We start from the raw sequence: 8,238 nt of genomic DNA, 5'->3' as shown, positions 1-8,238 counted from the left end.
GCAGGAATTAAGTCAGGGTATTGAAAACTTAAGCCAAATACTATTTCTGGTACTAATAATTCAGAATTCACCAGGTTGATTTAAAAGCTGCCTGGGGATAAAACTCAACTATTTCAAATTTTATAGTAGATAAAATCATCCTTTTGTTTATATTTTTATCCTATCTTTATTTTAATTTCATTTTGAGGTATGACATCCTGTCCCATCCCTTGGTTACACCATGAGACAAGTTATTTGGTGACAGCTACAGGAATAGCCTCCACTGCAGTTACTCTCATTCACAGCATGAAGGAAAATGAGTTGGATGCTTTTCAGTTAATAGGGCAGAAATACAAATCTTTCAGATGTCCCTAGTTTTGTAAGCTTCTAGCCAAATCAGTTTTATTTCCCTTACTGATATGGGTATTAATGTATAAGGTTCCCTAGAGCCTCTTGCTTTTATGCAAAGGAAGGCTGGGTGTTGTGTGAAAAATGGACTCTTTGAGTTTCCTTTCTGAATTTATGGAGTTTAGGAGTAGCATATAGTCACATGTAGCTGGGATGACGGATCACGGTGTACATTACCACTTGTCTGCTCAGTGATTTAAAATTACCTCCTGGAGACTATTACTGATATTAGCTCAGTGACTTTATTTATATTTATTTAATTATAAAATATATGTATCATGAAGACAGCAAACTTTTGTAAATTTCTAATTTTCTTAAATCAAAAAAACTTGGAAATGTGCATTCAAAGACAATGTCAGTTCTCTGTAGTTAGATGACAGATATGCTATTATGATGACAAATCATTGTTATTTGGGCCCACCTAGTGGAAAGAGGCTAGCTTTTGTAGTCAGAAATGGCATGGAGCTGTGGTCTATATATTAGCTGAGGGATGTCAAACAATGGAGGGAAAGTTTCAATTTTCAGGATAATTTTGAGACTTAAATGAAACAGTGCATATATAATACCCAGCAGGGGCCTGACAGACATGAGCACATGGCTTTCCATTCATGGTATTTGCATTAACTATTTTTCACAATAGTTCCAAGATAAACACATATTCTTTTTTTTTTACTTTTTTTTTGTGGGGGAGGGAGGTAATTAGGTTTGTTTGTTTGTTTGTTTACTTTGGAGGAGGTACTGGGGATTGAACCCAGGACCTTGTGCATATCAGGCATGCACTCTACCACTTGAGCTATACCCTCCCCCAACACATATTCATTTTTGCTACTAGCAGTTTTCTCAAGAAGGAAAAGAAAAGAAGCCTCCAACTTTAAAACTTCCAAAACATCTAGAAACCACAGTCCATCTCTATTATGACTAAGAATTTGAGTAGGACTCAAGAACCAGTATCAATATTTTAGATGTATTTCAAAGATTCATCTATTCTCCCTTGAGAGTGATATATTAATAAGAAAATTAGTGGTATTTGGTTTGTTTATAAATGTTTATTTTATGAATTATTTGAAAAAAGGTTATAATTTTGGAGGACTGGGAACAAATGATAATATTCTTACCTAAGTCAATGGTCTCACTAAATACGTGTTACCTTGAAATGTATTAACAGTGTTAAGTGGTAAAGATAAGTGCATAATGTATAAAAAACAGGATAGAGAGAATGATTATACATGTTGTATTGACATATAGTATATATTATATTTAATCTATATAATATATATATTTACACACACACATATATAGCAGGGGGAGAGAGAAAGAGAAAGTCTTCTAGTCATCATGAGGAACCTTTGAAATAAAGTTTGCAATTCAATTTGAAAGTGTCCTTTCTATGTCAATCATGATAACCAAGATTATACAGCTGTAACCAACATTCCTCCATACCTCAGCACCTTAAAAAACAAAACGCCATCTCTTCTTACACCAAATTCCTATCATTTATAAACTGTGGGCTCTTCTCTGTGTTTTCAGTGTCCTCACTCTAAGAACCAGGCTGATGAAACAGCCCCTACCTACTTAAGAGCATTGCTGGTTTCAGCAGCAGGCAAAAGGAGATACTGCCTAGTGTCATAACAAAAAATCAACCTGAGGTGACACTTGTACTTCAACCTATTGGGCTGAACTGGTTTCACACACCAGACAAGGATGAGAGAGACAGGAGGTGAAATTCTGACACACTCCCAGAAGAAATGGGCTATTTGGAAAATGGCACTAGTGACTATCGAGCTGCTGAACCATAAACCAAGTTGTCACTGGCTCAAGGGCATCTAGAGCACCTGCACTCACTCAGCAGCCTGCAGAGAGTCTGGCACTTAGAAGGGGCCCAGAAAAGAGTTACTGAGCGAAGAAGTGTATTGTTAGAGATGAAGCTGAATGGCAGTAGTTGTAACAGGCTATCTTCTTAGTTAACTTAAACTACCTATTGAGGAAAGGCTGAGATTTGCAGTCTATGGAATCAAATGAAATTAGCCTGCACTGCATGGCAACTTATAATCAATACCCTCTAATACCTTATTTTAAAAATGTAAATGAAGCCACCTACCCTAAGGTAGAATGCAAAAAATTTTTAAGCTGCAATATTGTTATAACACTAAATCAATCTCATTTCAACCATCAAGAATGAAGCCACACAAGAAAACCCAGCTGAGATAGGTTTATAATCCCAATAAAAAATCAAAATTGCAATTATAACCACAGATAGAAATATATGGCTCTGGAAAGTGTCACTGTGTATAAATCCAGGAGCAATTTTAAAGCAAAGGGTACTGATTGAGTAACACAGATCTCCTCAACTGAACAACCTAGAATGCCCACCCACATTCCCTTGATTTTTCCCATGCCTTTCCTGCCAGCATTACATGTGTCATCTGGCAGTCAGTTCACTGACAACCTGTAGCTCAGCTGGATAAATGAATCAGTAAACAATGCAAAATATGTTGAGGCATGCTGTCACTTAAGGAATAAATGTTAAGCTGGCTAGAATTATAGAGAGGAGGAAACAGGATATGGAAATAGAAGAAGAAGGAATGTGTGAGTGATTAAATATGAGGTCATATACAAGGGATCACAGGACACATCAAGGAAAGATTGTTACAATGGAGACATTCAGAGTAAGATCGATGAGATTTATGTTCAAAGTACAAACATGTAAAATTTTAAAAAGCCAAGTGTTGTTTCAAGCAATTCATTAGGTTCTATAAAAGTGATGACCAAACCAAATTCCAAATCATAAGCAACTAGAAATACATGTATACCAGGCATTGTGGTTCAGCCATTTGGTTGCTACTCTGTGAACCAGCATTATTCCTTGGGTAATTAGATTGCATTGCCTGCTGCTTTTATATCTCATCTCACTTGAGCATTTATTTGATATTCAGAGAAAATGCAGGATAATTAATGAATGCTGCAAGCACAAATGAATATTATTTCTATGCAGCATTTGGCAACTGAGTAAAACATTTGGAGAGAGTAAACCAGCATCAGAAACATGGATGGAGAATAGAGGCTTTGCATTCTAAACATACGCCTGCCTCTAGCTCCACACTTAATCTACTTGGGCCTTCCCTCTGTCTCCTGGCTGCACCATCCAGCTAACCAAACTGAGAGTTCTCCTGGTATATGTCATCTGACAACAGAACAGGGATCATTGAAAATTCCAATAAAGAACCAGCAAAGAATTGACTCATAAATCAAAGCCCCTGTTTTTGTCTTTAAAACATTCTGAACTTCTAAGTGGCTTCTGGGCATCTCATTTACATTCTAGGTCTTTTTAGGAAGCAGCAAGATATAGATAAGATGCACAGAGAATAAAGCCAGAAAGTATTAGGCTTTCTTCTCACACTTATTACCAAGACCTGACAGGATCACTTCATGCCTCTTAATGAATGTTCATTACATCAAATTTTAAAAGAGTATAAAATTTTACTCTAGCTGTCTGCAGGATTACATGGGTAATTCATGTGAATATTTTTGTACACTCTACAGCAAGACAAACATATAAGAACTTATAAAATTTTAGCACAAGTTTTCTAAGAAGTAGTTCTAAGAAATCACAGGAGTGCCAGAATATAATAAGATTTTTTGATATTTCCAAGTCAATGGAAGTCTTACATCTACCCAGGATATAGATGCATGGTCACTGCACAGCAAATGCTTTGACAAATATACTGAGGGTCAGGTCCACTAAGGCAGGCAGATCTTGATGCCAAAACACTTAGAAATCAGTAGTGGAAGGGTACTTTCTTGTATATATTTTAAAGTTAACATCTTACTGAAAAATATGAATGATCTGTGAAATAATTTAGACAGTAACTCTAAAACTCTGCCACTCTGATTTCTGATCTTACTACCTAATGTTTACATCCTCTTTTTTAATGTATTTAATTTACCAATGAGAATTTTCAGTTTCATATTTCACTTGAGAGATAGTTTGTGTTAATAGCAAAATAGCACAAATTATAACAATTTGTCTCAATTATGAAAGCAACCACAGAGATAATCTAGTCTTTATGTAAGATCTGACATAAAAACACTGAAGTTAACACTTACCAAGTACTTACTATGCTCCATGAAAAGGGTTGAGTGTGTGTGTGTGGTGTTCATTTAATCTTCACACAGCTCTCTAATTAGATAAACAGAGACTTGTTTAAGTTCACTCAATCCAGATCTGTTTCCAGAAATTTCACTGACTAAGAAATTCTCTTTGTGTATCACACATATTTTTTGGTGGCTAGCCAACAGAACATTGGCATATGACAGTGATTTAAAGAAAATAAAAAGAGAGAATGATCTTCCATTTCTGGGTGTGCTGCAAATAAGCCACAATAAATTGCCAAATGGAAGGTGAACATTCATTTTGTGGAATAGTTTTTATACAAAGGACAAAGGGACTCAATTCATGTTCACAGCAAAGCACATTATTTTAGGAACAGTTAAATGCTGATCACTCTTCTGTAATTCTGTTTTAATTAAATACTACCATTAAGGACCATACTAAATAATGTGCTAAAATTTGTTTGTAGATAAGACACTAATCTGAGGTTCTCCATCATCAAAGTGTTAAAGTGTTAGCACTGAGCAACCTGATCTCTGAGAACCCTGGTTTTCTTATATTTTACAAAGTGTGTGTGTGTGAATGTGTCCTTCTACTATGTGTGATTATTAGGAGGCTTACAGGATACAAAATATGTGATGTAGTATTTGATTCACTCATCAATGTCTCAACAGATCTTTGGTTGTGTGAACTTAATATGCTTAAGATATATCATTTCTTCAGAAGACAGCTATTTTCAGTCATAATATAAAACTTTACAGAGATATTAAGTCAGTGTTAATGCATATTTACCATGGAAGTCAATCCATTCTATTTTCTTGGCTTGGAGTAATTAGTTATTAGACTTTTAGGATACTGCATATTTAAGGTAGAGCAAAAGTCTTCAAATGCTTAAGAGTCACATGGGTGCCAATTAGGTATAAACATGATTATAAATTCTGGGTTGTTCTGTAATATTAGGATGTTAACCTATTAACTAGTTATATATATACACATTATATATATATATATGTATATATATACATATATATATATATAAATTATTATATCTCTGAAATAGTTTCTTTGTCTGCAAAACTGGAATAATAATAAAACCCTGTCAGAGTTTGTTGTGAAGATAAAAAGAAATAGTATATAAAAAGTACTTAGGATAATGCTTTCTGCATGGTAAAACAATAAATTTAAATATTACTATTTTATTAATAACTATATATTGAAACATGACATTATCAGTTTGTTTCATTATAATTTGAGTGAAACATAAGACTTGGATTAATGATTTGCTCTCTTAATCTATTTCACATTAGTACAATCAAAATTCCTAATAGTAATATAGATGCTAAAAAACAGTAATATTGAGCAAAAATTTTATCCCAGAATAAATAGAATCAAAATGTATATATACCTTTATTAGGCAGATGATATAGTTTTGAAAGAAGAGTGAAGAGTCAAAAACATAAAAATAAAGGTAAAGATATCATTTTATTTGCTGTCTTCTATTTCCTACAAAGATAACTAAGAATTGTTTTGCTCTAGGAATGTTAAGTTGTTCCCCAAAATTCCTCTCATTTATCTTCTAAATTCAATACCATCATGGTGTGCAAAAATGACAGACTTGTTCTCAAAGTTTGTATTACTATTGTTATTGACAATGCCTTGCTCTCAATTTCTGAAGGAAGGAAAAACAAAATAAACCATGGCTCTAAAAGGACAGTCTTTGTGTATGTGCTCAAATATGAGCCAACAAAAGTGAAAATCTTACTTAAAAAAAAAAAAAAAGCAACTAAGGGTAGAAGAAAAAGGCAATCATGTCCTAAAATGGAATATAAAGAGGGTTTTTTTTTTTTAAGATTCAAAATTTAGTATTGTAAAGAGGCTGCTAATTATTAGATCCACTTCATTAAAAAAAAAAACCTGTTTCAATATTGTCTTTTCAATTCTATTCAAATGAATATAAATAAATGAAAACTCTATTTGTTAAAAGTGTCCGTTACTTCAATGCATGTGTAAATTGGGTGTTGGAAAAGAGTCTGCAACAGAATTTCAAGAATTGAGTAATCTGCATTCTTATATTCAGGGAAAGTTGGTTTAAGCAAAATATTACTTTGACAAGTAACAATGAGCTTTGAAGTAAAGGAGCATATTAATGCACTGATCTGATTTCACTGAAGGAATATGACACTTCTGGACAGCTCAAGAGGTTGGCTGCAACATACAGAAAGAAAGGTGATTACTGGAGCCACCCTGTGCTCTTCTGTGAGCTCAAGTCACAGCAGACATTAATAAGTCACTAGCTATTTTCACATGCTTTTCATAGCCTTTGTGTCACAATTCCAGGACAGAGAGAATATAATACAAAGAACATCATGTAGAGAGAGCTAAAGCAAGCCTGTCAAAGATTAGAAGGCCCAAATTTTATCTACCTTCTGTTTTTTTTTTTTCACTGTTCCCTGAAAAGCTTGTGTCAATCTCACTTGGCCAAGTTTTCAAACACAGCAAGTAATTTGGGAAATGTCTGAACACAATCAAGTTGTCATCAGCCCATCTTGTGGGCATTCAGGCTTCCTGGTAATGATACTTATTTGGAAAGCCAAATTTAGATAACTGTGCTTATACTGGCCTATATAAAATCAGAATTTAAATTCTGCCTTTTAAAGTTGTAAACATAAGGCATCTCAGGAAAAGTTTTGAGTTAGCAAGCCTCTAAATGTAACATCTATTTTTGTATATGACATTGTGATTCTCTGGGAATGACTAATGAGTGGCTTGCCCACAGACTCTTCAGTTACATATAAATAATCAATAGCAGGATTAAAAGGGAGGAAGCCCAACATGCTATATAACATTTTGGGATAAAGTCAGTTTAACTGAGTAATTATTACTATGAACGTCACTGATGTTAGTTCTATGCAAAAGTTTACATACATCAGCTACAAAAATTTTTTCAAAAATATGAAGAGAAAGAAACTTAAACAAGTCATTGTAACAGTTAATGTTTCTTATATATGCTTATTTGGAGATCTAAAGTTAGAGCTAAAATTCAAGTTAATGTTATTAAGCCATTCTTAGGTATGCATATCATCTTCATACATTTAAATAAAATTGTTTGGAATCTAAAAGGTAATTAACCATAACTTCAAGCCTAGGCATTTAAAGAAAGTCATCATTTTTCTGTCTGAGGGCTACATAACACTACACACACAAAAAAAAAGTCAACAAAATTTTAGAGTTAGTAATTTTTAATCTATTTACATTTCCTACAACAGAGGAGTCTATACTGGGGCACTTTACATTAAAAAAAGGAAATAGGCTGCGGTCTCTCTCCCTCTTTGGAGATGGACCACACTCTGTCTATGGAGTGTGTACATACTTCTAATCTGAACACCCAACCCCCACACCTCATGGCCTTTCTCTCACCTTTCAATGTATCTCTCTGAATAAACCTACCTTTACTCAAAAAATAAATAAATAAAAATTAATTAGTTTGAAAAAGAATCAAATCTACCTTCCTTGATAATCCCTTGCCTAACTGTATCACTTTTTTACAAATACAAGAATTTCTTATACCCTTAATTTAACATAAAACCCATTATCTAAGCTCTGAGCCAGCATATTTTAAAAATATATATGCATATATACATAGGTATGCATATGCACATGTTTTAAGTTTATTATTTAGCAAATCAAAAATGATTATAAAAAAGATATAAAATATAGGTTTCCCTTCAAATTGTATTTCTCTG

The 8,238-nt window shown here is 33.6% G+C and overlaps 1 non-coding gene across 1 annotated transcript; it reads right to left on the bottom strand.

The window, feature by feature from the left end:
• Positions 1-1,117: 1,117 nt before the first annotated feature.
• On the bottom strand, positions 1,118-1,191 carry TRNAI-GAU (transfer RNA isoleucine (anticodon GAU)). The gene has a single exon. It is a non-coding gene; the product is annotated as a tRNA-Ile (tRNA).
• Positions 1,192-8,238: the final 7,047 nt, after the last annotated feature.

Source organism: Camelus dromedarius, chromosome 36 (genome assembly GCF_036321535.1).
Source record: "Camelus dromedarius isolate mCamDro1 chromosome 36, mCamDro1.pat, whole genome shotgun sequence".
Lineage (NCBI taxonomy): Eukaryota > Metazoa > Chordata > Mammalia > Artiodactyla > Camelidae > Camelus > Camelus dromedarius.
This window is presented reverse-complemented; position numbering and strand designations above follow the sequence as displayed.